Source organism: Ochotona curzoniae, unplaced genomic scaffold, assembly GCF_017591425.1.
Source record: "Ochotona curzoniae isolate NIBS_2020 unplaced genomic scaffold, NIBS_Ocur_1.0 contig_1014, whole genome shotgun sequence".
NCBI lineage: Eukaryota > Metazoa > Chordata > Mammalia > Lagomorpha > Ochotonidae > Ochotona > Ochotona curzoniae.
Window position 1 is genome coordinate 28,461,833 of NW_024464920.1, and position 22,596 is coordinate 28,484,428.

Consider the following 22,596-nt stretch of genomic DNA (forward strand, 5'->3'; position numbering starts at 1 on the left):
TCTAAAAAGCTGAGAAGAGACTCAGTATAGCCTGCTATAGTTACTAGCCCAGGGCCATGATGGGAAAACCAAGGAGACGTTCAATGCTGTCCTTGTTAGCTGACGATTTAAAGAACACACAGCACATACAACTACGAAGATACAGGAGGATTCTGAAGTATCACAGGCTTTGTATTCTAAGGGCAATGTTAGTGAATTCCCTCACAATTTGTAACTATCCACCTTTACCTCTTTTATTCCGTGTTGGAAATATCAATTACATTACTCACAAATCACTTCAATATCTGATCATGAAAGATTAAGCACACATACATATGTATCTTTTAAAACCTCTCAATCTATTTTTTCTGTGGACAAATCTAAAATATTAACAAAGGGGCATGTAACTTGCATTAAAATAACAAAATATCACTCAATAGATCTGTAGACAAGTATCAATATTATAGAGCTAAAAAAAAAAAAAAAGAGTCCATTCATTTCTCCAGAGATCCACACATTGGAGCATTCAAAAAGTGGTTTCTGAGTACCTACTCTCTGCCGTGGAGTGAGCTAAACACTAGAAATAAAGGACCCAGGCCCAAACTTCACTCCTTTCAACAAAACCTCACAACAAACACAGGGGCAGAGCCCTGTATCCTTCTGTTGCACCATGCATGAGAACACTCAGCCATTTAACTGAGAGCAGAAGGAAAGACAAACGTGTCAACACAAACGTCCTGGAAACGCTGATCCCCAAGTTCAATCTAGCAAGGCAGGCAGGAGCCAGCGAAGAAGGCATGGCAAAGAAAGCCGAGACCCAAGGAGATAACCAAGTCTACTCCAGAAGCAAACCTGCAGTTTCTTGAGGGTGGAACACAGAGGGCGCATCAGAAACACTCCGGGATACGTGCAGAGGTAGAGCCACTCTGCATCACCCACGGCAACTAACACTTTCCCTTAGTTTTACACATTACTAACGTACCACAAAAAGATTTCCTCTGGAGGAAGAAAACTGAATTACATTTGCAAGAATTTAACTTAAAATTGTTTTTAAAAAAATTTTATGGTGTTTTCCTGTGTGTGATACTCGCAGTCTAACCTTCAATTCATAGCATGCATCTAGAAACAAATTCTCCTCAGACCCAACAGAGCCTAGACACCCAGTGGCTGTCATTGTAGGATCTGACCCTTGGGTCACCTCCTTCCTTCCAGACTTGGGAAAGTCACCCTGGATCTCAAATGGAATCTGACAAAGTCACTTTCAATTTTGCATTTTTTTTTGTTAGAAATAATTTTCTGTATTTAGTAAATACTAAAAAAACGTTGTTAAAATGCCTTGCTAAAAGTAAAGCAAGAAAAAGCCTAAATGGCAGTTTTAGCAAGACTAGTGGTAACACAATTATGGAAATATCCCAACCTTGTGACATACTTATACCCAGACGCTGGTATGAAACTTGTCCAATTACATTCGAGTGTCCACCATCTCATCCCTGAGCTATACACAAACCCACAAGCTGAGTCACTCTAGCTCAGTTAAGCCAGAAATGTCATCAGCGGCAAGCACAACAATCCCAGCACCCTCAATCACAGGGGGGTGGGAAATCACCAGCCTTCAGAATTCTCAAAGAAACTCTTAGCTTAGAACTTTATATACAGCAACATAACCTATGTTCAGCAAAAGCATATATTGTTCCACAGCAACATCAAAAGGATGAACACTTATATAAGGGATTATGCAGCTGTCCCTGCTAAAATTTCACCAATTACAACACAGAAGAGAGAAAATTACAACGTAGCAGTGAGAAAGTAACACAGGCATGCTCCAGAAAGCACTTAGTAACTTTGAAAATTTAAATGAATATAGTTGATCTTAGAGACAGTGCATTCAGTTTTATGTAAGCAGAATATTCCTTATTTCTATTCTCTAACTCAGTGATCGTACATTACTTTTTAAAAAAGATTTATTTGCTTATTTGCAAAGAAGAGAGAGAATCTTCCATCTGCTGGTTTACTCCATAAATGGTTGTCCAGACAAAAGCCAAGAGCCAGGAATTCCCCAGGGTCTCCCAAAGCACAGCAGGAGCTCTCTTCTTCCATCTTCCCAGGCACATTTGCAGGGAAATGGATTGGAAGCAGAATCTTTGGCGATTTAAAGCAATACTCTAATAAGGGATCCCAGTAACACAGGCAGCAGGTAAATTAGCTGTACCACAACGCTGGCCCTGTCTATTCATTCTCAAAAGGTGTCAATTCAACAAATTAATCCTTAATTCTCATAATAAACCTCAAGCTTAGAAATTGACTAGCAGGCCTGCCATTGTGGTACAGCATATTAAGCCATCACCTGTGATACTAGGATCACATATGGTTGCAGGTTCAAGCCATGGCTGCACTATTTCAACCTAGTTCCCTGCTAATGCGCAGCAAACAATGGTCTAAGAACCTGGGGTGCTGTACCCACATGGGGGACTCAGGTAGAAGTTCCTGGCTCCTGGCTCAGAACTGGCAGCTGTTTTGAGAACAGGCCAGAGGAATGAAGATTCTTTCTTTGTGTCTTTCCTCCTAATTCTTTCAAATAAATTTTTAAAGATCTTCTAAAAATTTACTAATATACATTATCTGGCAGGGATTTAATTGTACAGCATAATAAATATGGAGCTTACAAAAAAAAAAAAAAAACCCCACACATCAGTCTTTAACTCTACAGTGATTTGTCAAAAAAAAGTAAAATTTTTGTGAACTGTCACTGTCCAAATACATATCATATTTGCACTATGATCAATGAGTAACTTACATCATTCCTCCGCTTCTATTCCAGCTTCCTGCTAACATACCTGGGATGGCACAGGTACTTGAGTTCCTGCCACCCATGTGGGAGACCTGGGTGGAATTCCCAGTGCCTGGGCCAACTGCAATTATTGAAGGTATCTGAGGAGTAAACTAGCAAATGAAAAATCTTGCTCTGCTTTTCTTTCTGCCATGACCTTTCAACCTTTCAAATAAATAAGCACATTAAATACACACACACACACACACACACGCCTTCCTTATTTATTTTTTACTTTTAAAATGATACATTTGGGTCTGGTGCCATGGCAAAGCATGTTAAACTTCTGCCTATAGTGCCAGCATCCCATATGGGCACCAGTTTGATTTGGGGATGTTCTACTTCCATTCCTGATTCCTATTAATGTGCCTGGAAAAGCAGTGAAGAATGGCTCAAGTGCTTGGGCCCCTGTACCCAAAAGGGAGACATGGAAGAAGCTCCAGGAAGATGGAAGATATCTCTCTCCTTTTCTCTCTGTTTTAAATAAAGTTCTCTTGTTCTCTTTCAAATAAAAATCAATACCCCACTAATAAAAATGGTTGCTAAAACAGATATATGCATTTTTACGTATATATGTTCCTCATCCTTACACATGCCTAAAAGAAATATTTTAATCATAAGTACATCCAGTTAATTAACTTTCATGGGGCCACTAATAAGCACTATTCAAAAAATATTTACTAACAAAAAAAAATCACAACATAAAGTAGATAAAGAGGATTAGAATTTTTTTTTAAACTGCAAACGCAATATAGAATCCAAGGATGGATTCTAGAACAACAACAAAAGACAGAGGTGGAAAACCGTGTCTTAACTGTGTTTAACAGACATGATTAAAACAGTCTGGGGCCTGGCGCAGTACCCTAGCAGCTAAGGTCCTTGCCTTGAATGTGCTGGGATCCCATATAGGCACCAGATCTAATCCCGGAGGCTCCACTTCCCATCCAGCTCCCTGTTTGTGGCCTGGTAAAGCAGTCGGGGATGGCCCAGAGCCTAGGAACCCTGCACCCATGTGGGAGATCCAGAAGAGCTCCTGGCTCCTGGCTTCAGATCGGTGCAGCATCGGCCATTGTGAATCAGTGGACAAAAGATCTTCCCCTCTGTCTCTCCTCCTCTCTATATACATCTGATTTAGCAATAAAAATAAATAAATCTTTTTAAAAAGAGGCTAACAGTAGAAAAGCTTGGCAGAGGATTTACGGAAATCTCCATATCATCTTGCAACATTTCTATGATTCTAAAATTGTTTTAAAAGTTTTTTAAAAAGTACTCTTCACACCCAGTAGCAAATTTAAGGGAATCTATATTTTAAAAACACAATACTTTTTACTTATGATTTCTTCTTGCTTGTCCCCCACTTTATAAGCCAAGAAAAAAAAGACTAGATTAATGCACACTGAAATGTTAACACAGTTCACCTGACACTTGATAGTAGGATGGAAGGCATTTTTTTTCTTTTAATCTTTTATAGAGTGTGAACTGCCTTTATAATCAATACTTTAACTAAAGCTTACATAAATCAATACTTACTCAATGAAAGTTTTTTTAGAAAGAAAAACTGTAAATTGCTGAAGCAGAGCCCAAAAGCAGACTACACATAAGACAGGTTAGGGCCGAGTGTGGAGAACACAGTGGCCCAGGGAGATTGCCAGAACTTAAGTAGGCAAAACCTAAACAGTACATGCTGTAAAACTGCCCAAAACATAACATCAGTTTTAAGGTTTAAAGATGCCTGAGGCCAGCAAAGTTATATTCACAATTTACACCTTGGCGGAATGTCCTAAAAAGTGCCCGAACACTAAGAGGAGATACACAGCCTGGGTTTTAACAAAATAATTCAGAAGGGCACTCAGCACACAACTACCCACGGAGAACGTGCAGATGTTCTTCCTACCATAATTTGTTCCCTAAGACCTTGTCTCCCCTTTGTTCCTTAACACCCCCCTACTGCTTAGGTCTGAAGCTGGAACCCTGAGGTCATTAGCAGCACCACTGACAGGTCCTAGAGACCCCTGGATCGCAGAACCAAATTCTATTCCAGATGTCTGATAGGTGAGTATCACAAACAATTTTTTCTTATGATATTTTTGGGGCAAAATACATTCTAGCAACCTCACTGAGCCACAGGAGGGGAAATTTAATTAAGAACTAATGTTCCCCAGTTAAAATTAAAAAAATATTCTGTCCTTTAAAGAAAATTATTCAAGACTTGCAGTGGGATCCGAGAGCAACCCTGAGAGCCTCTTACCACGGGGTCATACGCGCAGAGCAGGAGCAGATCCCAGAGCAGGGCTGGAGGATGAGAGCAGGTCTGTTTCCTAGTCCCAGAGAGACCCTGGGAGGCCTCCCACGGGCTTTCACCACAGAAGAAGCGAATACTTCATCAAGGATTGTCAGTACGGGCACCAAGGACTGTGTCCTGACTGCCAAGAAGATCACAGGGAATTTGAGTGCCCTCGTAGCAGGCTGAGAACTCTGAGGTCAGTCGTTTCCTATCGGATTTCCCACAGGGGATTGAAGCAAGCCCAGCACCCTCCTCATTGGGTCATAGGGTCTAGTGATATCAGAACAACAGACCCCAGGTGGTCCTCAGAGATAAAAGAATTATAAATCTCTTTCTGAAGAGCAGCATTCTCTGGGCCTTGCTTAGTTCCAGCTTTGGCTCCACATCCTCTCTTGCACTGACCATCAGTGCCACTCAGGAGCCCCAAAATAGCTCAGATAGACAGAAAGAGACTAATATAGAAAATTTTGAAGAGACAGGAAGATACACAGAGAGGAGGAGAGACAGAGAGGAAAATCTTCCATCCGATGATTCACTCCCCAAGTGGCTGCAATGGGTGGAGCTGAGCTGATTTGAAGCTAGGAGCCTGGAGCCTCTTTTGATCTCTCATGCAGGTGCAGGGTCCGAAGACTTTGGGCCGACCTCCACTGTTTTCCCAGACCACACGCAGGGAGGTGGATAGGAAGCGGGGCTGCCAGGATTAGAACCAACACCCATATGTGATCCCAGTGCATGCAAGGTGAGGACTTTAGTTGCTAGGCTACTGCGCCGGGCCCCAAACTCTTACAAATAAAAAACAACACACAATTAGGGTAAAATTCTCAAGCAATTGGCAACTGTCATGTGACAACTCTGACTACTTACATATAATTTGAACACTACATATTTATCATTTATCCTTAGGATCTAAAACAAAAGGCTTTATTTTAGCAGTGTAAACTTCTCTCATAGAAAGCAGTATCAATCTCCAATAACATCAGTATGATATGATGAAAATAACAGATTGGGGAACACAGAGGTCCAAATTCTTTCACAACTTTTCTGAAACTGTATTTTCCCTTGGGAGAAATAAAAATTCCTCCCACCACTACCGCTTCCTATCTCATCACTGCAGACCTGAGGCTGTTTCAGCAGTAAGTGTGCAGGTCAAATGAGGGGAGCCAACAACGAAGATGGAGAGGGGTCCTAGACGAGAGCGACACTCAAGAGCCTGTGCCGACAGTACGATAAACTGCGAAGAAAACACCTACATTCTCAGTGTAAGTGGCAGAGAAACGCAGGATAACACAGGAAAAATATCAGGTTCAGAGAGAAGCACTTCAGCTCCATTCTGCGTGTACTGTGAGGGCTCTGAGACCCCCAGGTAGAGACACTCAACAAGCAGATACAGGCAAGGAAACGGGAGAAATATGTGGGAATCAGCTTATGAGTGCAATGCAGGCAACAAGGCACGACTAGCCCAGGGAGAAGAAAGCAAAGACCTATAGTCAAGGTGAGATGGCATAGAGAGAACAGGGTCACACCCTTCAGGGAAGGTTGTAGAAAAGAGTTTGGAGAATAGAATGCTTCACAGTATGGAAAAGGAGAAGAGAGATGACAGCAGTCTTCAAATTTTTACCTTATATAATAATGTATTTGTTGTGCCTCTAAAACAGAAGTTGCACAAAACCACAAAAGTCTAAAGGAATAAAACAAACTTTCACCTACCAAAGACCTTGGGACCTTTAAATGCTGAGTCTCCAATCACTAAAAGCATTTCAGTAGATTCAATTTTAGAAATGATTAAGAATTTGAATTAGGTAACTTGAGTTTTATATTCAATAAAATAAACTTTAAGGGCTATACTAAATCTGAGCTACTCTGCAATAAAAGGAACAAAGGGGAAAATACAACAAAACAGCCTTTAAATATTTAGAAATAATAGTCCGTGTAGTTTTAAAAATCACATTGAATTAATTCTAAGTAAAACACATAAAAAAGATAAAGACAATTTTAACTTCATGAGTACAAAGTAAAACATTTAATGTGATATAAAAACTGAAGTGTATACCAATTTTATCGTTGGCTTTTAGCTACAGTAATTTGGTTTTAATATCATTAAGACTTACTCAACTGAGTTTTTGTAACATTCCACTGTTATAAGAATAATTTTTTTTTTCCCCGTTTTTAAAGTTCAGGCACATAAATGTGTTTGTGGCCTTGATGGTAGATTGTAAAAGTTATTTGTAAATGGTGGATACTTTCCAGCGGACCCTCCAGAGCCATTCTCTTACCTTCTTCACACTCCCACGTGTACCTAGAGAACTTGACCTGAAAGGGGCAAAACTAACATGCCCACTGCTCTATTCCTTACTGAGGTACTGTATTTTCACTACGGAAGTTACATACTGCACTAGAGCCAGCGAACAAAATAAAGGATCTACCACCAGTTTCAACATTTCTTAAGTCAAACCAATTAAATCTCTCTTTAGGAATGAAAACTGGTGCAATGGCTCAACTGGCTAATCTTGCAAGTGCATGTGTCAGCATGCAATATGGGCACTGGTTCATGTCTTGGCTATTCCACTTCCCATCCAGTAACCTGCTTATAACCTGGGAAAGCAGCAATGTTTGGGTTCAAGCCCTTGGCACACTGGACTCATGAAGAAGCTCCTGACTTCTGAGCTTCAGATTGATCAGCTCAGCTTTGGCCACTGGGGTAATTTGGGGAATGAACCAGTGGATGGAACACCATGTCTCTTTCTCTCCTTTTCTCTCTATGTAAAACCTGACTTTCAAATAAAAATAAATCTTGAGGGAGGTATAATGGTTCAACCAGTTAATCCTACACCTGTAAGTGCTGGTGTCCCCTATGGGCACCAGTTGGTGTCCTGGCTGCTCCACTTCTGATCCAGATCCCTACAATTTGCCCTGGGAAAGCAGCAGAGTTTGGTCCAAGTCCTTGGGCCCCTACACTCCAGTGGAAGAAGCTCCTTGCCTCAGATCAGCTCAGTGGTAGCCAATGAGGCCAGCTGGGGAGTGAAGCAATGAATGGAAGATCTTTCTGTCTCTCCTTCACTCTGTAAATCTACCTCTCAAATAAAACTAATAAATAATTTTTTAAAAACCTATCTTTCCCTCCACCTAATTATGTTGTCAACAATTTTTTAGCACGTATGTAAAGGCTTATGCCTGGAAACGATTCAACTCCAGTCAATATATCCATCTTTATATCAGTGGCATATTGTTTTGGTTACTGTAGATTTGAAGTAAGCTTTGAAATCAGGAATAATGAGTCCTTCACTTTCTCTTTTTATAAACTTTTAAAAAAAGATTTACTTATTTTTATTAGAAAGGCAGATATACAGAGAGGAGGGGAGACAGAGAGGAAGATCTGTCTGCTGCTTCACTCCCAAGGTGGTCACAATGGCCAGAGCTGAGCCCATGAGAAACCAGAAGCCTCCTCCAAGTCTCCTGCACAGGTGCAGGTCCCAAGGCTTTGGGCTGTTCTCAACTGCTTTCTCAGGGAGCTGGGAGCAGGGAGCTGGATGGGAGACGGGGCTGCCAGAACATGAACTGGTGTCCATATGGGATCCTGGTGTGTTCGAGGCAAAGACATTAGCCACCAGGCTACTGGTTTTGTTTTATTTTGTTTTAAAGATTTATTTCCATTGCAAAGTCAGATAGACAGAGAAGAGGAGAGACAGAGAAGATCTTCTGTTTGATGACTCACTCCTCAAAGGCCATAAAGGCCAGAGCTGAGCTGAACTGAAGTCAGGTTTTAAAAGATTGACTATGCTTGATCCCACAAGAGGTCATATGAACCATGGGAATGGCTTTTCTTTTTCTATTTAAAGATTTATTCATTCTTGTTGGAAAGGTAGATTTACAGACAGAAGGAAAGACAGAAAAGTTTTTCATCTGCTGGTTCACTCTCCAAATGGTTGGGGCTGAATCAATCCAAAGCCTGGAACCAGGAGCTTCTTTCAGGTTTCTCACCTGGATGTAGGGTCCCAAGGACTTGAGTCTTGCTTGGCTTGAGTCAAGCCATAAGCAAAGATTTGGATAGGAAGTAGAGCAGCTGGGACACAAATCAGTACTCATATGGGATCCCAGTGCTTGCAGGGAGAGGATTAGCCAACTAAGCCGTTGCGACAGGCCTGGACTTCCCTAATTTTCACAAAAACATAACTGGAATTTTGATATGGATTGCACTGACTGTATCTATTGCACATTTGGCAGTATTACTATCTTAACAATATTAATTATTCTCATGGATTAATATGAGATGTGCTTTCATTCATCAATGTCTTCTTTGATTTATTTCATTAATGTTTTACATTTTTCACTACACAAGTCCTTGTGTAATTTCTATATTCCTATGTGCATCTATATTTCTCTATGTGCATCAATTTCTATATTCCTATGTATTTTATTCTTTTTTAGAAAAAGATTTACTATTTATTTTTAGTTGAAAGGTATAGTTACACAGAGAGAGAGATGGATCTTCGATCTGCTGTAACGGTTAGAGCTGGGTTGATCCTAAGCCAGGAGCTTCTTCTGGGTCTCCCACTTAAGTGACAGAGGCCCAAGTACGTGGGTTCTTTCGCTGCTTTTCCAGGCACATTAGCAGGGGGCCAGATCAAAAATGGAGCATCTAGGACTCCAGGACTCATACACAATGTCAGCACCACAGACGGCAGCTTAAGCTATTATACCATGGTGCCAGCCCCGATTTTTTTTTTCTTTTTAAGATTAATCATTCACTTGTTTGAAAAGTGGGAGTTAGGGGAGGAGAGGAAGAGGGAGAGGATAAGAAGATGGAGATGAAAACAGAGAGGGAGGAAGTAAGGGGAGAAAGGGTTAAAGGGGAGTGAAGAGGTACTGAGATCTTCCATCTATTGGCTCACTTCACAAACGGTTCCAACAGCCAAGACTGAGCAGGCCATACTTAGAAGGCAGGAACTCCACAGCATCTCCTGCATGAGACGTAGCAAGGACTCAACTGGGACTCATTCCTACTGTGCCTATGAGCTTCCCAAATGGCACTTAGACTCACTGTGCTCCAATGTCTGCCCTCTCTGTTCTCTGATGCAACTCAAGTGGACTTGCTTTCATCACTTCCTTTTCAGAGTGTTATCAACTCATGTGTCCTAGTTGTAACATCTTTCTTGTTATGTCTTTATGGTGTACTACAAATAAAGACATACCATTCATTAATGAGCAAGGATGATATATGTCTTCCTTTCTCTCTTTGATGCCTTATTTTTCTTTTAGCCTAATTGCCCTGGGTAGAACTCCAACGCTGTGCTGAAAAATGGAAGTTGGTGACCTTACAGGAAGTTTTCTGAACTTCAGTATAACCATGATGCCCAGTGTACAACTTTGGTCTTTGATTACTATGCCAAGGTAGTTTCCTCCTATTTCTAGTTTTCTTTCTTTTCTTTTCTTTTCTTTTTTTTTTTTTTTTTTTGAGTAATCTTATATTGTGAAAAGACACTCTATCAAACATTTTTTCTGTACCACCAGAAATGACCATGTATTGTTGGGTTTTTTTTGGAAAAATTTATTTTTATTGGAAAGGCAGACATATGCAGAGAAGAGCAGAGACAGAGAGGAAGATCTTCCATCTGATGATTCACTCCCCAAGTGACCACAATGGTCGGTGCTGTGCCGATCTGAAGCCAGAAGCCCAGATCCTCTTTGGGTCTCCCACACGGGTGCAGGGTCCCAAGGCTCTGGGCCATTCCCGACTGCTTTACCAGGCCACGAGCAGGGAGCTGGACGGGAAGTGGAGCTGCTGGGATTAAAACTCGTGCCTATTTGAGATCCCAGCGCATTCAAGGTGAGGACTTTAGCTGCTAGGCAATCGAGCTGGGCCCAACCATGTGGCTTTAATTATTTCAATCTGTTAATGTTGAGCATTATGTTGGCTAATTTTTACAGCATATTGAACATCTCACAGCAGGGTAGGGAGCCAAGCACTTGGGCCTTCCTGTAAAGCTTTCCCAGGTGCATTTGCAGGAAGATATATCAATAGTAGAGAAGCTGGTGCTGTCCAGAATGATAGTGCTGCAGGCAGCAGCTTAATCTACTACAGTACAATTTTGGCCTCCTGAACCTAAGAATTTAATAAACATAACTTTCTACCATTGATGAACGTCTTTCAGCTGGCCTCAAATGCACATAATGTGTCAGGGCTGTATGAAAGATGCAGTTACGGGCCCGGTGCGGTGGCGCAAATGGTTAAGGTCCTCTCCTTGCATGCCCGGGATCCCATATGGGCGCCGGTTCTAGTCCCGGCAGCCCCGCTTCCCTTCCAGCTCCCTGCCTGTGGCCTGGGAAAGCAGTCGAGGACGGCCCAAAGCTTTGGGACCCTGCACCCGCGTGGGAGACCCGGAAGAGGCTCCTGGCTTCGGATCGGCATAGTATCGGCCCGTTGCGCTCACTTGGGGAGTGAATCATTGGACGGAAGATCTTCCTCTCTGTCTCTCCTCTCTGTATATCCGCCTTTCCAATAAAAAAATAATAAAAATAAATCTTTAAAAAAAAAAAAAGAAAGAAAGAAAGATGCAGTTACCTAATACCCTCAAATAAATTACCCTTAGTGGATTTTTAAAATGTGGATTGTTCCCACATTTAATTTCTTCATAACCCTTATTTTCAATGCACTTTCTGAAGATTCCTACTTACTTAAGTGTGGGATATGATTTCAAAGCTGGTAAAAACCTGTGAATTACATGACTGCTGGGCTTAAAACAATCATTGAAAAACTCAGTTGATTTACTGTTTTTGTTTTTAAACAATGCCATATTGTAGCAGTAAAGCTGCCTCCTGCAGTGGATGCATCCATATGGGTGACCTTTGTATGACTGCAAAGGCTGCAGCTGAACCAATGTGAAGTCAGGAGCCAGGAATATCTCCTATGTCTCCTGCGTGGGTGCAGGGTCCCAAGACTTTGAGCCATTCTCCACTGCTTTCCCAGGCCATAAGCTCCCTAGCTGGATGGGAAGCAGAACAGAGGATTTAGCCATTGAGCCATAGTCCTAGGCCCAAGTTTTTATTTTATTGACCTGTACCCATCAAAATTTCCTACTCTTAGAATCAAATCAGAAAAACACATTAATTTAAATGACTACATAAAGATTAACAAAAACATTCTCAAATAAGCCTATAACAGAATAACACAGAAAAAAATTTTTTCATTGCACAGGTATTTGGCCTAGCAGTTAAGAAATTAACATCCTATATTATAGTGCCTAAGTTCAATCCCCATCTTAGGCTTGACTCCAACTTCCTGCTAGTGAAGACCCACAAAGGCAGCAATGATGGATCCAGTGACATGGCTCCTCCCACCTATGGGGAGACCCAGATTGAGTCCCTGACTCCAAGTTTTGGATTCAATCCAGGTCCAGTTTGTAGCAATTGTGGTCAAATCAGTAATTAGTAAACCAGCAGACCAAAGTTTTCTCTTTGTCTCTCAAATAAGAAAATAAATACTTTAAAACCTATTTTCCAAAACTAATGAGAAACACTGACATTATCTTATATGCTTGTAAATTCCTTTAACGTCTTTCTTTTTTAAACATTTATTTTTATTATTTTTTATTGGAAAGGCGGATATACAGAGAGGAGAGACAGAGAGGAAGATCTTCCGTCCAATGATTCACTCCCCAAGTGAGCGCAACGGGCCAATACTATGCTGATCCCATGAGAAGCCAGGAGCCTCTTCCGGGTCTCCCATGTGGGTGCAGGTTCCCAAAGCTTTGGGCTGTCCTCGACTGCTTTCCCAGGCCACAGGCAGGGAGCTGGAAGGGAAGCGGGGCTGCCAGGATTAGAACCGGCACCCATATGGGATCCCGGGCGTGCAAGGCGAGGACCTTTAACCATTTGCGCCACTGTGCCGGGCCCTAATGTCTTTCTTATAGCTAGATTCTTAGAAATAATTATTCAGGGTCCAGCACAATGGCTCAATGGCTAAATCCTCACGTTACTAGAACCAGGATCTTATATGGGTGCTGGTTCATGTTGCAGCTGCTCCGTTTCCCTTCCAGCTCCCTGCTTATAGCCTGGGAAAGTAGTAGAGGATGGACCAAAACCTTGGAACCTGCATTCACATGGGAGACCTGGAGGAGGCTCCTGGTTTGAGATCAGCTCAGCTCCTGCCATCATGGCCATCTGGGGATGAACCAGTAGTTGGAAGATCTTTATCTGTCTGTCTCTGTACAAATCTGGTCTGCCTTTACAATAAAAATAAATAGATTTTTAAGAAAAGAAATGATTATTCAATATGTTATCCTAATCTACATAAATATTTGAAAAAAAAAAAAAACTCTGGGCACACACCGAATGTAATTAGAAATGAGCAGATTTGGGGCTTGGTGCGGTAGCCACTAGGCTAAAGTCCTCACCTTGCTGTTTTGTATCCCAGTGGGTGGCCCCACTTCCCAAGCAGCTTCCTGCTTGTGGTCTGGGAAGCACTGTGGATGGCTCAAAGGCTTTCAAATCCTGTACCCGCATGGGAAACCCGGAAGAGACTCCAGGCTCCTGTCTTCAGCCGTTGTTGCTTGAAGAATAAATCAACAGACAGAAGAGCTTCCTCTCTCTCTCCTCTCTGTATATCAACTTACCAACAAAAACATAAAATACATCTTTAAAAAATGAGCACTTTCTCTGTCACTCTACCTTTCAAATAAACAAATCTTATTTTAAAAATTATGTAACTTAAAATTAGGCAAAGACTTCTAAATAATTCATAGGACAAAGTAAGATCTATTTTTAAAAAGAGCCAAGAATACTATGTGTTAATACTTGGGAGGTAAGGTTGTATCAAGAAGCAATTAAAAGTCAATAACCGGGCCCGGCGCGGTGGCGCAAGTGGTTAAGGTCCTCGCCTTGCACGCCCGGGATCCCATATGGGCGCCGGTTCTAGTCCCGGCAGCCCCGCTTCCCTTCCAGCTCCCTGCCTGTGGCCCGGGAAAGCAGTCGAGGACGGCCCAAAGCTTTGGGAACCTGCACCCTCGTGGGAGACCCGGAAGAGGCTCCTGGCTTCGGATCGGCATAGTATCGGCCCGTTGCGCTCACTTGGGGAGTGAATCATTGGACGGAAGATCTTCCTCTCTGTCTCTCCTCTCTGTATATCTGCCTTTCCAATAAAAAAAAATAATAAAAATAAATCTTAAAAGTCAATAACCAAAACTGAAGTTTTAAAAAAGAAGAGGGAGAAAAATCGTATGAATTCTAAGAAAACAGAAATAACATATGCAAAAACAAAGAACAGAAAACATTTATAATAAAAATAACTATAAGAGCCAACACCTCATCCTTTAAGAGAATAATCAAAACAATACATTTCTATAATAGTAATAAGAATGAAAAGGCAAAAGCTTTAGAGATACTGTAGAGATTCAACAAATTAAAATTTCAGATTTTGGAGCCCAGCACAATGCCTAATGGCTGAATCTTTGCTGTAAATGTGTCAGGGACCCATACAGGCACCAGCTTGTATCCATCTGCTTCACTTCCCATCCAGCTCCCTGCTTGTGGCCTGAGAAAGCAGTAGAGGATGGCCCAAGCCCTTGGGATCCTACACCCACATAGGAGACCTGTAAGAGGCTCCTGGCTCCTGGCTTCAGATCAGTTTAGCTCCAGCCATTGCAGCCACTTGAGGGGTAAACCAGTAGATGGAAGAACTTTTTCTCTGTATTTCCTTCTCTCTGTGTACCTTCCTTTCCAATGAAAACAAATGAATCTTTAAATAAAGTAAAAAAAAATTCAGCTTTTGGGAAAAAACTACAAATATTATTAAAAAATGATTCAAAAAGAAAAAACAGCTCTTCATTTTTTTAAAATTTCCAAACTGACTACAAAGCTACCATCAACAAGCATTAAATCATGATGTGTGAAACAGGTGAGGATCCATAAATTCATTCACTTTTATGACATGAATGAATGGTCTTTTGACAAAGGTCCCAAGACAACTCAATGTGGAAGGCCATTTTTCCTCAGCTTTCCCCAGGCCGTTAGCAGGGAGCTAAGATCAGAAGTGAAGCAGACGAATGGGGAATGGGGCTCAAATTAGGTACTCTTATGGCATGCCGGGCAGCTCCTTACTGGATGCATTACAACACTTGCCCCTTTGTGAGCTTTTTAAAGACATGTGGAATGCATGCATTTAAAACATTTTGAATCAAAATGAAAATGGCCAGTGAGCTTTCTGAAGTGCTTTTTAACATTTAATAACAAAACTAAAGAATGCTATGAGGCACACTCATATGGAAACCATTATACTTTTGACTGCCATCAAAAGTTATCAATGTGTTCATGAATGGTGGGTGACAAGCAAGTGAATTAATAAATCAAATTATTGTGGTCCTTTAATTTCCCCCTCCATCATTTAGCAAATTAATTAAAAAGCAATCATGTGAAAGCAAGTAGACAATCAGAAAAGAAAGAACAATATGGGCCAAGTGCTTGGCACAGCAGTTAAAATGCTTCTTGCGACAGCTGCAACACATATTAGTGAGCTTGGGTTAAATCTACCTCTCCTCTTTTTTTTTTTAAAAAAGATTTATTTACTTTCATTGCAAAGCCAGATATACAGAGAGGAGGAGAGACAGAGAGGAAGATCTTCCGTCCGATGATTCACTCCCCATTTGGCCTCAACAGCCAGAGCCGCGTCAATCCAAAGCCAGGAGCCTCCACTGGGTCTCCCACGCAAGTGCAGTGTCCCAAGGCCATCCTTAACTGCTTTCCCAAGACACAAGTTGGGCAGCTGGGATTAGAAACAGCGTCCATATGGGATCCCAGCATGTTCAAGGCAAGAATTCTAGCCACTAGGCCACTGTGCCAGGCCCCCACCTGTCCTCTTCATACAAACTTCCTACTAACACATACCCTGGGAGGCAGCAGGTAATGGTTCAAGGAACTGGCTCCCCTCTACCCAGAGACTGAACTCTGGGCTTCTGGTTAAGATCCAGCCTACTCCGGGCTGCTGTTGGCATTTGGGGAGTGAATCAGTAGATGAGAAATATTTCTGTGCCATTCAAATATAAATACATAATATATATTTTTTTTGTTCTGGGTCTCCCATGTGGGCGGCAAGGTTCCAAGCACTCAGGTTACCTTCCACTGCCTCCTAGGACAGGGAGCTGGACTGAAACCACAGCAGCCAAGCCTGCGGGCTAGCATTCGTATGATTGTATATGGACAACCCAAGCAGCACCTTAACATGCTACACCACAATGCTGACCACAAAAATAAAATACTTGAAAAAATATGAAACTGGCACAATATAAGACTAACATTATTTCAAAAAATGTATGCCTTCATAAATGTACTTAAGATGAACACATTACTATAAAATTTGAAAACAAGAAGAACAAAAACAACCAATGGTTCACTGAGTGTCTTATCAATTCTTGTATCTGGATCTGATATTAAGCCTTAGCAATGATGCCCATGATAAATTCTACATAGTGGTTATACCCTTCTCTCACTCTCTCACTGTCCTTGAATTATGACTTTTTAAAAAAGATTTATTTATTTTTATTACAAAGTCAGATACACAAAGAGGAGGAGAGACAGAGAGGAAGACCTTCTGTCCAATGATTCACTTCTCAAATGACCACAATGGCCAGTGCGGCGCCAATCCAAAGCAGGGAACCAGGAACCTCTTCCAGGTCTCCCACGCGGGTGCAGGGTCCCAAGGCTTTGGGCCGTCCTTGACTGCTTTCCCAGGCCACAAGCAGAGAGCTGGATGGGAAGAGGGGCTGCCGGGATTAGAAATGGCGCCCATATGGAATTCTGGCGTGTTCAAGGCAAGGACTTTAGCCACTAGGCCATGCCACCAGGCCCCTGAATTATGACTTTTACAAAACGGGCTAGTTACTCAACAAAAATAATGTCAGAATCTCTCTTTGGATGCTTCAGGGAATATTTATTGTGTAAGATGCAATAGCATTTACCTTATTAAAAATGAAAAAAAAGAAAACTCACCAAGTAGAAAACATATTTTTGGCACTTTCCAATGATTCTGGAATTAAAATGTCAAAGAAATATAAACAATTACAAAGACACATCATTCATACACTAGAAGAACTCTGAAAAGGATGAGCTGGGAAGAGATTGTTTAAACAAAGCACTTTTTAAAAAGAACACGTGCCCATTAAGCAAAAGAAATTTTCTTTTTATCCAGCATCAAAGAACGCCCCCTTCACCTCAAACATACACATACAGAAAAAGGTACACATTTTCCTCCTGAACGGTAAGCCTCTAGCTCACATGAAAACAGGATCATTTCAACCACACACAAGCCCTAGCACTAAATTTGTAGTTTCTACATGCTGCCCACATAGCACTTTGTGAGCATGTGATTAGCAGGAATGATGCACAATCACACCACATTCTTTCCCTCAACTCACACATCAAGGACTGCCCTCTCAGCTGCATTCTTCTCCCAACTGCCACGGTCACCTTAGCAACCCCACGCTCCTAATACGGACAGCTGGGCCATTTAAAGTCAGTCTCTCTTGGCAGGAAAAACGCTTGTTCTTCAAATTAGGGGAGAGAGGAGAGGTTTTTCCTTTCAATACACATTATAGGGGTTGATTTAACTTGATCAGCACTTTTGTTCTGTGGCAGCAATTTGTGTGCAGCTTCAATGTATTTGGAGTTTTGTATATATACTTTTCCATAACCTAAAAGCAAGTAGCTGAAAAAATAAAATTAAGCCATCTCACATGGAAAGCTAAGAGTAGAACTTCAAAAATAAGTATCTAGCATAACGGCATTTGTTTACAAAACTACCTAGGTTTTTATGGAGGAAGGTCCACTTTACTTACACTGAACTATATAAAACAAAGGATCCTAACATAAAATCAGAGAGGCCCACATTTAATATCATTACCTATTTTTCCAGAACAAAATCACTGTTAAAATTTAAAGTTCATATTCCAAGACATTAAATTTCTTAATCTCTGATCTGTATTCCTTTACTCTACTACCCAAAGAAATCCTTCCACAAGCTCAAATGTGAACAAAGTACTGAAACCAAGCAGTTGGGATATCTGAAGGCCCTCCAGACCTACAACAACACTGGATGATCTCTGCATAAACCATTAACACAGAGAGTGTCATACATAGGCTCCAGGACCTCCTGATACTCTCTTAGAAGTAAATGCAAAAAAACAGGAAAAAGGAGCTTCACAAGAAACCCAGGAAGGAAAAAACATCTTGGTGATTTGCTTTCCCCACATCCTCAGCCGGCGGGTTCCTTCATTTTAATACTTTATTTCCAGGACCAGAATAAAAATGTGTATGATGAATCTACAGCAGTTTCAAAATCAGGGAGAAAAGATGTACCTAAGAGAACAACGTTGCCTTCAGGATATGTGCTATCCAAACAGAAAAATAAAAAGGGATTAAAGTCACTAATCTGAATAATGTATTTTATAAGCATTTCCAGTCAATAATTATCCTTTAGTGATCACTACTACCTATTCCAAAATATTCCTTTAAAATTTAAAATAATGTTTTTAATAATAATAACAACAACAAAATTTATTTTCAAAGAGTTACACAGAGAGAGGAAGACAGAGAGACCAAGATCTTCAATCCCTGGTTCACTCTCCAGATGGTTCCAAAGGCCAGCACCAGGCCAGGCAAAAACCACTTTCTTTTTAATCTCCCACATATGAGACATCTACTGCTGCTTTTCCCAGGCGCATCAGCAGGGAACTGGATCAGAAATGGGAGCAGCAGGCACATTAACTGCTACCCATATGGGATGCTGGTGTCACACCAAATCACAATGCCACACCCCTCCCCCATTCAAAGTAACTTCTTCAGGTTGATAAATGTTTTCTTGTTATACTGTAAATAAACCAATACGGAGATTCTCCTTATTTTAATTTTTAAGTTTCACACAGAAACAGGGCTCCTATTCATAGGTTTATCCCCCAAATGTCCACAATGGCTGGAGTTGGAGACAGGCCAAAGCTGGGAGCTGGGAACTCAATCAAGATCTTCCACAGGATGAAAGGAACCCAATTACTTGACCCATCACAGCTGCCTCCAGGAAGAAGGAGTCAGGATGCATGCTAACCTAGATGCTCCACCGTGGATACAGGCATCTTAACTACCAGGCGAAAGTCTATCTAGATTTTACTGCTACACACCTGAACATTTTATACTTCAGAAGTCTAAAAGAATATAACAGAAATCAACGGCTACTAAAAAGCCACTGAAAGTGTTCATGGGTTTAAACTTATTCATATTATTCTTAATCTTTTACTGTCTACTTAGTATGAAGCATTCCTCTTTCTAAACTATACAAAGGAGTTATATAATTTCCAATGGACAGAAGATAAATAAACAATTTGCTTTAATTTACAGCCTCTAAGATAATTTCTACCCAAACATTTAGATAATTTCCCTTTGTAAAAGAAGCATGATCATCACCAAAAGAAAGTAACACTTTTTTTTCTTTAAAGAGAAAAATCTCACTGTTAAGGGTGCTAGGTGTAAGCATTTTTTGTTTCAGAGACAGCTTTTTCCTGTTACCTTCTTTTAACTCTAACTTCAAACAAGATCAGGTGCTTCACTACAAACTTTAGGATGTTAAAAAAGTGGCTAATTTTTTTTAAATCTTCTAATAATCAAGAAAAATGAAATAATTTAAGAATCTCAAAAATTAAGAACGAGTAAATCTGTATCCAATTATATTTGCTTTACTATTATAAGCAATTTCTTACCTTGTGGAGTTCTCTTCTGAGAAAAACAGATACAATTTTGCCCCTAAAAAATTTTCAGGTAGAGAAGTTGGAATGTTAGTTTCAAAACAGTCTCTTCAAAATGAAGTTATAAGATGCTAGCATAGCACATTCAGAATATTATGATACTTGATAAACCCAAGAGACTGGTCTCCAATAATGACTTTTAATATTAAAAAATGCTTATTCTATTAAGTAAACCTCAAACCATTTTTACAAGGTACAATTTGTAATGATGTTATATATAAAATAAATATAATATTTATAATATAAAGCATGTATAAATTAATTATGTGTTAATCTCTCCAAGAGCAGGTATTCTTGAAGGATATTTATTTTTCTAGATACTACAAAATGTATTCCTTTAAATAGTGGTTTTAACATTTCTGCAGTTTCATATCCATCAGCACTACCTAATTCCAGAATATCTGCATCACCCCAGTAAGAAACCACACACAGAATGGTACAGTTCTAATTCCAACAAAAGATATTTGAAACAAATTTAATTTCTAAAGGTGTACAAGAAGTATGTTTCTTTCTAACACCATGATTAAAACTAAATTTTATCCAATATGTGGAACAAAGACTGGAAGGAAAAACAAATATTCTAAAGTTAATATAGTAACTATTTTGGATATTACAATGGGTCTTTTCCACACATTTTTACCTGAAGCTGTGATTCTATCTTTTCACCTTTATGATTCTATCTTATGAACTTTATGATTCTTAAAAAGGTACAGAACATACATATTTTATAAGTAGCACACCTGCTAGGATTTGTAATACAAAGTGAAAACAAAAATACAAGTCAATACCACACTTTATACTAAATATTTTTCAAAACAGATGAAAATATCTGTAAAATTTGAAGAAAAAAAAATCTGATCACACTTACTAATCTGGTTGAAAAGCCACGGCTGCATCTTACTTTGTGACAAATGGTGTGCTTCATCACTTTTTCATCTGTGTGTCTACTTCCTCATGGTCATTTCTGAAATAAAGGTACAGTTATTAAGAATGCAACTTTTAAACATATTCTGACTAAAATCATAAAAGTCTTTAGATAATTAAACTACATTAATGACAAGCAACTTTCTAATACAAATGTTACTAATGGCTGCGAATGAGGCTGCTCACTCAGAATAAGACCTCTTCAATCCTCAATGCCTTTCAGCCACCCCAGCCTTCCAATTCTTGAGTATCCTCCATAAAGTGGACAAAGAAAAAAGAGCAGGCATATTGGGAAGCCCAAAGACTGTACATTTTGAACACAATAAATTATTTATTCTATTTGTTTATTGTCTACATCTCCCTAGAATGTAAATACAAAAATAGGATTTTGTCAGTTTTATTAATATTTTCAAGCAACTAAAACAATTACCGTCACGCTAAGTACTGAATAAAAAGCTACTGAAAGAATGGTTATGGGTATTTGTAATGGATACAATGGATATAATGGATGTAATGGAATAATACTCCAGATTAAGCTATTGCTTGCACTGCTGGCAATCAGAGTGCTCGTTTTAGTTGCAGCTCCCCAGCTTCCAGCCCAACTCCCTACTAATGCACCTAAGACAGCACTGGAAGACGGCCCAAGTACTTAAGTTCTTGCTATCCGTGTGAGAGATCAGGATGGAGTTCCTGACTCCTGGCTTCTGCCTCAACCAGCCTGGCCATTGGGGAGCAAACTAGCTCTTTTTTGCTCTCTTTCCAATGCACTTTCAAATAAATAAATACATATTTAAGAAATGCATTCAGTGGCGTATATGAAATCTCAATGAGATATGAGACGGACTGGACCAGACCAGTCCACTGCATATGCTGGCAGGCACTGGAATCAGAGCTGGGGACCATCCCAATGAAGGTTATTGGGGGGTCACTCTGACTGGACTGCAGCTCTCCCCGATGTGAGGGCTGAACATGTGTGGAGCAGGGCCGGACCTGGATGCAGCATCCACTGGCTTACAAAGGCAAGAGGGCAGAACAAACTGATCAACTCTCCAGTGAAGCTTGACACAAAGTTTCTGGGTGAATGGAGACTCAGAGGTAGACCATGACAGCCAATTGACCTTAGAAGGATTTCCTCATCCTTGGAGTGGCACTATCAGCAGCATCTCAGAAGTATCAAAACCACATGAGCAGAATACTCAGAAAATGCTCCACAATGGGGACCCTGGGATGACATCAGGTGGCAGTTCCCTATGCCCAGGGAATGTGGTGGTTGGGAGGCTGGGCATGGTTTTCCTATTGTTTCCCTCTCTCCTTCATAAACAGGAAGAAGAAAATGTGTAAACTATCCCACTATCCCGATCCTCGACCCTTCCTATCCTGATCAATTATGCAAAGATCATGAAAGAAAAGAAGAGAAAGGAAAAGAAAAGAAAGAAAAGTAAAGAGAAAAGCATTCAGTGGCCCAGCACTGCTGGTGGGTACTGTAACCTGGCATGGGGTTTGGGCTGCTTCTTGCCTTGTTTCTTGCACTTTCCTGCAGGGTCTATGTCCCAATGAAGGAGTTTCCCAAGCTCCTCCAGAGTCTCCTTCTGGTAGCAGTTTTTGCGCACACCAATGGGTCACTGGCCCAGGTTGACTTCGTCCACCTCCTGACCTGGCCTTGCTCAGCTGGCCACACCCATTCTGGTTCCTGTAGTTGGTTGTTGTAACCCAGCATTGCTTGATATACACCCAGACACAGCTTTCACGTAGTTCAGTGCAAGTCAAGACCTGGTCTGGCCAGGTCTATACCCAAAATGGCTCTC

The 22,596-nt window shown here is 40.7% G+C and overlaps 1 protein-coding gene across 3 annotated transcripts in view; it reads right to left on the reverse strand.

Annotated features, from left to right (window-relative positions):
- FRS2 (fibroblast growth factor receptor substrate 2) overlaps positions 1–22,596 on the reverse strand; it is a 90,867-nt gene that overhangs the window by 21,387 nt on the left and 46,884 nt on the right. For 2 of the 3 annotated variants that reach the window (XM_040981841.1, XM_040981848.1), the window contains exons 2-3: positions 20,736–20,831; positions 19,823–19,865 (exon numbers count right to left, since the gene is read on the reverse strand). The gene's annotated coding sequence lies outside the window, so the exon portion shown is untranslated. Of the gene's footprint in view, positions 1–19,822; positions 19,866–20,735; positions 21,119–22,596 lie in introns of those variants that run through there. The other variant, XM_040981838.1, reaches the window with a different exon arrangement.